Raw genomic sequence first — 9,039 nt, 5'->3', positions numbered from 1 at the left:
CATGCCCCCCCTAGACAACGAGCATGCCCCCCCTAGACAACGAGCATGTCCCCCCCTAGACAACGAGCATGCCCCCCCCTAGACAACGAGCATGTACCCCCCCCTAGACAACGAGCATGTACCCCCACCTAGACAACGAGAATGTACCCCCACCTAGACAACGAGCATGTCCCCCCCTAGACAACTAGCATGTCCCCCCCCTAGACAACGAGCCTGTCCCCCCCTGTGGCTGCGTGCCCTTTTTTGTGTGTTTGTGTTATTTTTGTCTTCCAGGACCGTGCCTGCTGTGGACTGCTTCGGATTCGAAGGATTACATCGATGACCGACAGTTCTAACAAATAAAATGGTCAACGAGGGTGTGTCTGCGTTTTTTGTTCAATAAAATTTTCTGAAAACGGTGTGATTATTTATTTTTTTGCGACACTCTTCATAGTTTGCCGTAGTAGTGGTGCCGGCTAGGTGACGGTGCTCATTACTAAGGGCTGGCCTTAGTGTTTGCCTTAATTTTTTTGGCAAATTCACACTAACGCCCATACCATTACCCCGGTACCCACCGCCACCAGGGGTGCCGGGAAGAGCCGGGTACAAACCAGTACCTGACCGTCTATAGATGGTCAGGTAGTGGGGCGGCTGCAGGCTGTTATTGTTGCGCTGGAATAGCCCCCTAACAGTGGCCTATCCCAGCTCAGTAATGGCAGGCTGCTGCTGCTTTATTGTATCAGGCTGATTTGAACAATAGGGGCACCCCATGCCGTTTTTTCTTCAAATTTTTGACAAAAATATGCGTGGGGTCCCCCCTTTAAAGGGGGCTCCCAGGCTGTTTCCCCCATTTTTACAAAAAAATGGGGGGAAAAACGGCATGGGGCTCCCCCTATTGTTCAAATCAGCCTGATACAAAAAAGCAGCAGCAGCCTGCCATTACTGAGCTGGGATAGGCCACTGTTAGGGGGCTATTCCAGCGCAACAATAACAGCCTGCAGCCGCCCCAACACCTGACCATCTATAGACGGTCAGGTACTGGTTTGTACCCGGCTCTTCCCGGCACCCCTGGTGGCGGTGGGTACCGGGGTAATGGTATGGGCGTTAGTGTAAATTTGCCCAAAAAATTAAGGCAAACACTAAGGCCAGCCCTTAGTAATGAGCACCGTCACCTAGCCGGCACCACTACTACGGCAAACTATGAAGAGTGTCGCAAAAAAATAAATAATCACACCGTTTTCAGAAAATTTTATTGAACAAAAAACGCAGACACACCCTCGTTGACCATTTTATTTGTTAGAAATGTCGGTCATAGACGTAATCCTTCGAATCCGAAGCAGTCCACAGCAGGCACGCTCCTGCAAGACAAAAATAACACAAACACACAAAAAAGGGCACGCAGCCACAGGGGAGGACATGCTCGTTGTCTAGGGGGGGGACATGCTCGTTGTCTAGGGGGGGGACATGCTCGTTGTCTAGGGGTCAGGGGTAGACATGCTCGTTGTCTAGGGGGGGGGGAATGCTCGTTGTCTAGGGGGGGGACATGCTCGTTGTCTAGGAGTCGGGGAGAGACATGCTCGTTGTCTAGGGGGGGGGGAATGCTCGTTGTCTGGGGGGGGGACATGCTCGTTGTCTAGGGGGGGGGGCATGCTCGTTGTCTTGGGGGGGGACATGCTCGTTGTCTAGGGGTCAGGGGGAGACATGCTCGTTGTCTAGCAGGGGGAAATGCTCGTTGTCTAGGGGGGGAAATGCTCGTTGTCTAGGGGGGGGACATGCTTGTTGTCTAGGGGTCAGGGGTAGACATGCTCGTTGTCTAGGGGGGGGGGGAATGCTCGTTGTCTAGGGGGGGGACATGCTCGTTGTCTAGGAGTCGGGGGGAGACATGCTCGTTGTCTAGGGGGGGGGAATGCTCGTTGTCTGGGGGGGGACATGCTCGTTGTCTAGGGGGGGGGCATGCTCGTTGTCTAGGGGGGGGGGGCATGCTCGTTGTCTAGGGGTCAGGGGGAGACATGCTCGTTGCCTAGCAGGGGGAAATGCTCGTTGTCTAGGGGGGGAAATGCTCGTTGTCTAGGGGGGGGACATGCTTGTTGTCTAGGGGGGGGAGACATGCTCGTTGTCGCAGTAAAGGGGAGGGGTCCTATGGAGCGCAGTAAAGGGGAGGGGTCCTATTGAGCGCGCAGTGAAAGCCATAAAAACCACATTTGATATTTTCCTTCCCGCTTCCCAGTACAGGGCCTGGAATATTTAATACTGTCACTAGGAAGTATAATTTGTTACGCAGAAACAGGCCGCACACAGCTCTGTATGTGGAAAAATAAAAAAGTTATTGATTTTTGAAAGTGGGGAGTGAAATATGGAAACGCAAAAATCGCTCTGTCAGAGTAATGGAGCAGACGGCCGTGTATGACCATTCTGCTCCATTACTGTCATAGAGCGATGACATGGACCTTATGTGGACCCCAACAGACCCCTCGTTTTCATGATCTATGGGGGTCACATCACTGAAACCCCCACACATCAGCAGGTTAAGCCCTGTCCTATGGATAGAGCCTAACTTGTATTTGTGGGAAAACCCCTTTAACCCCTTAACGCTCTGCGCCGTAGCTCTACGACGCAGAGAGTATAAGGAGTGTATGAAGAGGGCTTACGGGCTGAGTCCTCTTCATACAAGGTGGGGGGTTTTGCATGTTGCAGAAAACCCCCACCGCTAATAACCGCAGTCGGTCATTGTCGCCGGCAAAGTCTTTTTTACGATCGCTGTGCCCCCGAACGTCATCGGGGGCGGCGATCGTTTGCCGTGGTAGCCTCGGGTCTTCTTTTGACACGAGGCTACATGGCTTCTCCAGATTCGTTACAATGAGCCAGAAGTATTGCAGTATATGGTAGAAGCGATCTGACCATCTAGGGTTAATGTACCGTAGATGGTCTAAGAAATAGTGGAAAAAAAAGAAAAAACAGGTTTTAAAAATAAAAAAAAATTATAAAATATTAAAAATTCTAATCACCCCCTTTCCCTAGAACGGATATAAAACATAATAAACAGTAAAAATCACAAACATATTAGGTATCGCCGCGTCCCAAAATGCCCGATCTATCAAAATATAAAAACGGTTACAGGCGGCGGTGACCTCCGAGGCGGGAAATGGCGCCCAAATGTCCGAAATGCGACTTTTACACCTTTTTACATCACATAAAAAATGAAATTAAAAATTATCAAAATGTCGCACAGACCTCAAAATGGTAGCAATGAAAACGTCGGCTCATTTCGCCAAAAATGACCCCACCCCCAGCTCCGTGCACCGAAATATGAAAAAGTTATTAGCGTCAGAAGATGGCAAAATTTTTTTTTTTTTTTTTTTGCACACATTCGTTTAATTTTTGAAAATGTATTAAAACACAATAAAACCTATAAATCCGGTATCACCGCGATCGCACCGAACCAAAGAATAAAGCTGAGGTGTTATTTTGAGTGCACAGTCAAAGTCGAAAAAACTGAGCCCACAAGAACGTGACACGTGCGGTTTTTTAAAAAAAAATTTCCACATTTGGAATTTTTTGCAGCTTCGCAGTACACGGCATGTTAAAATAAATAACATTACGGGAAAGTAAAATTTGTTACGCACAAAATAAGCCCTAACACAGGAAACAGTTATGGATTTTTGAAGTTGGAGATCGAGAAATGAGAGAAAAACCCTGCGTCCTTAAGGGGTTAAGGGATTAAGTATATGGTACAATAAAAGCAGAATAGAAGGGCACTGGGGGGGGGGGTTAGGGATGGGGGCAGGGGGTCTATGGAGGAAAGTGAAGTGTTTAACCCTTTGCTGCCTGCAGTCACTGTAGAGTACCTGTTATTACACTGCAGCAGCTGCACACACTCGGCTCTGCTTCATCAGACGAACTTCAGTGAGGAGCAGGAGGAGGTGGGGGCAGGGAGCCATTGATGTAGCAGTGCTGGAGAGCTCCTGCCTGCACGGAGGCTGATCCCCTGGGGCTGCTGTGCAGGGGCAGTGCAGAGAATATGACACTCTGCACTGCTCCATCCATCCATCCATCCATGTGCCTGCAAGTGGCAGCCTGAGGACAGGGAGGGCTCTGCCTCCCAGGGGAGGGGATGGGGGAGGTGCCGGCTCTGCAGCAGACAGCCCGGGAGCTGGAGAGGAGGAGGACGCTGCACCCCGCCCCCTGGCTTCTCTGTATCCTGAGCAGGACGGGGGCGGGACTCGGGGGCGGGACTCGGGGGGGCGGGACTCGGGGGCGGGACAAAACGGAAAAATCCGTGAAAACGCAAAAAAACTGGGACTTTCACTTAACGGTCCGTGCAGGCGCGACAAGGGTTAAAAAACGGGACTGTCCCGCCCAAAACGGGACGGTTGGGAGGTATGGGGTAGGTACAGGCAGTCCCTGGGTTACATACAAGATAGGTTCTTTAGGTTTGTTCTTAAGTTGAATCTGTACGTAATTCGGAACTGTATAATTTATAATTGTAACCCCATACAGAATTTTCTGGTCTCTGTGACAATTGGATTTTAAAAATGTTGGATTGGCATTAGAACCAGGGTTAACACTAAAGCTGAATTGCAGACACCTCTGATAACTGTTATATCTGTTTATTGTAGCCTAAAGCTAAAATACAGTAAATTACCAATATCCAGTGGTCAGTTTGTAACTAGGGGTCGTCTGGTAGTCGGGTGTTCTTAAGTAGGGGACTGCCTGTAGTTGTTGTGAATAGCGCCCTCTCCATGTAAGGAGCTGTTAGGGAGACTGATCACCTCTCTAGGAGGTCTCCAACAGTGGGATACTTTGTAACTGCAGCTAGAGCCACTGCCTGGGAGGGCAACAGTTAACATATGTATTGTCTGTAACCAATGATATGCTGTGTTCTTACTGTAAATCAAGCTGGAAGTTAATTGGAGAGTGCTGCCACCTCACTAGGGAAGTATAAAAACCCCTTGTGGGTGGGAGCACATGGTCAGTCTTATTAAGTCAGTGCCTGACACCTTGGGCAAGTCAGGAAACTAAGCGCCAGAGCAGAGGTCCACTATCTGGACTCCATCAGCTCCATCTTCACCAGCCCAGCCTGAATTTACTAGCTGGCTGTGAGCGACCCTTCCTGCAGATCGGCCATCTCATACCAGCTGTACAGCCTGCTGCACTTGCTGTTGATGTTAGGCCATTGCCTGCTGTTGAAGTTCCAATAATGAACGGTGAGTTGATTTGCACAACGTGCCTCCGTATTATCCCTGGCTTAGGCTGCTTCACCATCATCATCCCAATACCAAGCACCTTGACCATAGCATGCCGCATACGGCAGCCATTCCGGTATTCTGGGCCCCAGCTGTCTACAACCACAGAAGAAAGTCTAGGGGATGTTGCAGGCTCCTGATGGTGTTACCAGGTTCACAGGCTGTTACACTGTGCAGGAACCCCTACCAAATTGTGCTGAAACCTCTTCTGCTGCTGGGAGAGTACATCAGGTAGAGGGAGGGCACACAATGTAACAGCCTGTGAAGCTACAATATGGAGGGATATGGTAAGACCCTCCCCATCTCCCTAGCATAATTTTAAAAGTTGATTTTAGAAGGAAGGAGGGCATGGATAACAAATCTGAGAAGATTAACACAATCACAGTCCCTGAAGCTATCTGCTGTAGCCTCAGCCGAAAACCAGATGGAGCATGCTCTATCATTTGCAGTACTTATGGCCAGGCTGCATATCTCCTGATGGAGAGGGCGTTCATCTTTCCAGCTGAATGTATACTATGTCTGCATCCCGACCCGGGCGTAGCACTAGTTAATTTGCATTAACCCATAAGGAAATTCCTGCAAAATATGGTTTTGCCGCATCTAAGGGTGTCCGATCTCTTACAAGTATCTGTATGCACTGACACCCGGAGTCTCCGTTTTGGAGTCTAGAACAATCTAGGACAGTGATTTTCAACCTGTGTGCCGTGGCACACTAGTGTGCCGCGACACATGGTCAGGTGTGCCGCGGGGAAATTTCCCCAAACTATGGTGCCCCCTGTGTTTTGTTTCCCGGCAATGGGCAGCGATGCGCAGTCACGGCTTCTTACAATGTAGGAGACGTGTACAATAACAGATGTTCAAGCTTTGAACCTCGTGCGACAAAATGACGTCACCAAGGCCGGCGCATCATCCTAAGAGTGGAGAGACTCCCGCATTTGCCCACCGCCAAGGTAATGCCCACCAATAATGCTGACTATATGAGCTTTTGCCTGAGTATATGAACTGTTGGCAGAATACTCAGCATATGAGCTGGTACTTTTAGTACTCCAGCAGTATACTGCATATAACAATGAGAAATGTAAAATGAGAAATACTATAGTCATGAGGCTGGAGTACTACAAGTACCAGCTCATATGCTGAGTATGTGAGCCGGCACTTGTCCTCTGGCGTCATGGCCATAGTACTTCTCATTGTACCCCTTTATTTTGCAGTATATGAGCCACAAAATAATCAGCACCATATACTAAAAACAGGGAGAAACTGAGAACTGTTGAGGAAGAGCTTTGTGTGTGTCTTTCCACCATTCCTGCCAGGATATCCCTTTTGTGTTTATCGAAACAGGCCCAGGTTTCACACTGAGTGAGTAAAATAAATTTAGAATCTATATTATTAACTATATGTATAATATGACTGTTTTAGTGTCATTTTGTGCTATTTTGGTTGGTGGTGTGCCCCAGGATTTTCTAAGTATAAAAAGTGTGCCGCGGCTCAAAAAAGGTTGAAAATCACTGATCTAGGAGATGGATGACACAGATCGCAGAGCATTTTACCCTCCAAAGCATGTTAGGAGATGATAGAGTTGAACCAGAAGGTTGCTAGGGGGTAAGATAAAACGGGTTGTCACAAAGTAGTTTTGTGCCATTTTAGGTGGCCAGTTTGAGAAATGATGGTGTTGACATTTTCTGTATGTTATTTTTCTCATAAAACTGGCTGCAATGGCAAAAATAAGCCAAATAATGGTTGATGTATTCATTTTGGGCTGTTAAAGGGCATCATTGATGGGGAAGCTAAAAGTGGTGCAGCAGTGAAGGGGTAAAATGTATAATATTCCTATTTTGGGATGGAACAAACTTGAAGTTGCCAGTGTCATGACTTAGGCTTTATGCGCATGCACACTGACACATTGATCACAATGAACCCATGTACATGAATGTGTTTTCTAACGGATCCAATAGCTTCTCTCCAGGGTCTCTCTGTAGAGGAAGAATGGTCGGGTCCAGCAGTAGCATCTCCAAAGATAATGCAGTTCTGTCAACACCTTCTCACTTTTCCCGCAGTTCCAAACAGCCAATAAAGTGTTGCTTTAAAATAGCGCTGAGAGCAGCATCTCATAAGTTGCCTGGGACCGCAGGAAGGTTTGGTCCTGTTTGGTGAACTCTGTCTTTAGATGATGGCCTGAGTGCCCACAGAAAGGGCTCTGAGTGCCACCTCTGGCACCCGTGCCATAGGTTCGCCACCACTGTCCTAGTGCAATGAGTGTGTGCCTCACACTGCTGTGCTCTGAGCTCTCTGCAATGAGCTGCTCCACAGTTCCTCCCTTTTGCACGAAGGGACTGTTGTATTTAAAGGACATCTACTACCAGATTGGTGGTGGTAGTGTCCTAATTAGGCTGCTCATTCCATCTAGGGGATGGGGGGGCTGTTTTTAACAGGTTTTCTTGCATCTTTAATATCCAAATATTAGCTTTGTAATAGTGCCTCTCGGCTTCCCCGGCTTCTAATTTATACATGCTCCTTGGCTGGGAGGAGCCTTGTATCGGGGGCGTGCATAAAGTAAAAGCCGGGGAAGCCGAGAGGGGTTTGGGTGCCATCTGTCTGAGCGCCTCCGGCTGTTTTACAAAGTTAATATTTTGCTATTATAAATGCAAGAAAAACTGTTAAAAACAGCCCCCCCCATCCCCTAGATCAGTGATGGCGAACCTTTTAGAGACCGAGTATCCAAACTACAACCAAGACCCACTTATAAATCGCAAAGTGCCAACACAGAAATTTAATTTGTGATTTATACTCCCTTCTCTGTCACAGTTTTCATTGATACCAGCCCCTGAGGACACCAATAAATCAGAAAATAGTCCCAGGTAGCGCTGTCACTTTAAAATATCTCTTTGCACAGCAAGTCCTGGGCCGTCTGGGACTGCAGGAAGATACCTGGAGTCCTCTCTGGTGATGGCCTGAGTGCCCACAGAAAGGGCTCTGAGTGCCACCTCTGGCACCAGTGCCATAGGTTAGCCATCACTGATTTATAGCATAACATGTACACTCACCGCCCACTTTATTAGGTACACCTGTCCAACTGCTCGTTAACACTTAATTTCTAATCAGCCAATCACATGGCGGCAACTCAGTGCATTTAGGCATGTAGACATGGTCAAGACAATCTCCTGCAGTTCAAACCAAGCATCAGTATGGGGAAGAAAGGTGATTTGAGTGCCTTTGAACGTGGCATGGTTGTTGGTGCCAGAAGGGCTGGTCTGAGTATTTCAGAAACTGCTGATCTACTGGGATTTTCACGCACAACCATCTCTAGGGTTTACAGAGAATGGTCCGAAAAAGAAAATACATCCAGTGAGCGGCACAAATCTGTGGCAACTGTGTGATGCCATCATGTCAATATGGACCAAAATCTCTGAGGAATGCTTCCAGCACCTTGTTGAATCTATGCCACGAAGAATTGAGGCAGTTCTGAAGGCAAAAGGGGGTCCAACCCGTTACTAGCATGGTGTACCTAATAAAGTGGCCGGTGAGTGTATATAATGGTGCACATCCTCCATTCTTTAATGTGTCAGTTGGGCTGCCGGGCTCCCCTCACACTGCGGGCCCCATAGCAGCTTCAGTGGCTGCTTCCCCTGTAGTTATGCCTTTGAAGCAGTTGCCTTCCAAAATGTATATGATTGGATTTGCCCTATGGGCTCTCTCTGTAGCACCTGTGAAATCACATGGGGCAGGACTGACCCGTCATATTAATAACTCTTCAGTGTACTGAGTTAGAAGCGCAGTAGATATTTCTTTGATCGGTCTCATACATTGCTCTTAGAAA

Source organism: Engystomops pustulosus, chromosome 2 (assembly GCF_040894005.1).
Source record: "Engystomops pustulosus chromosome 2, aEngPut4.maternal, whole genome shotgun sequence".
NCBI classification, from domain to species: domain Eukaryota; kingdom Metazoa; phylum Chordata; class Amphibia; order Anura; family Leptodactylidae; genus Engystomops; species Engystomops pustulosus.
This window is presented reverse-complemented; position numbering follows the sequence as displayed.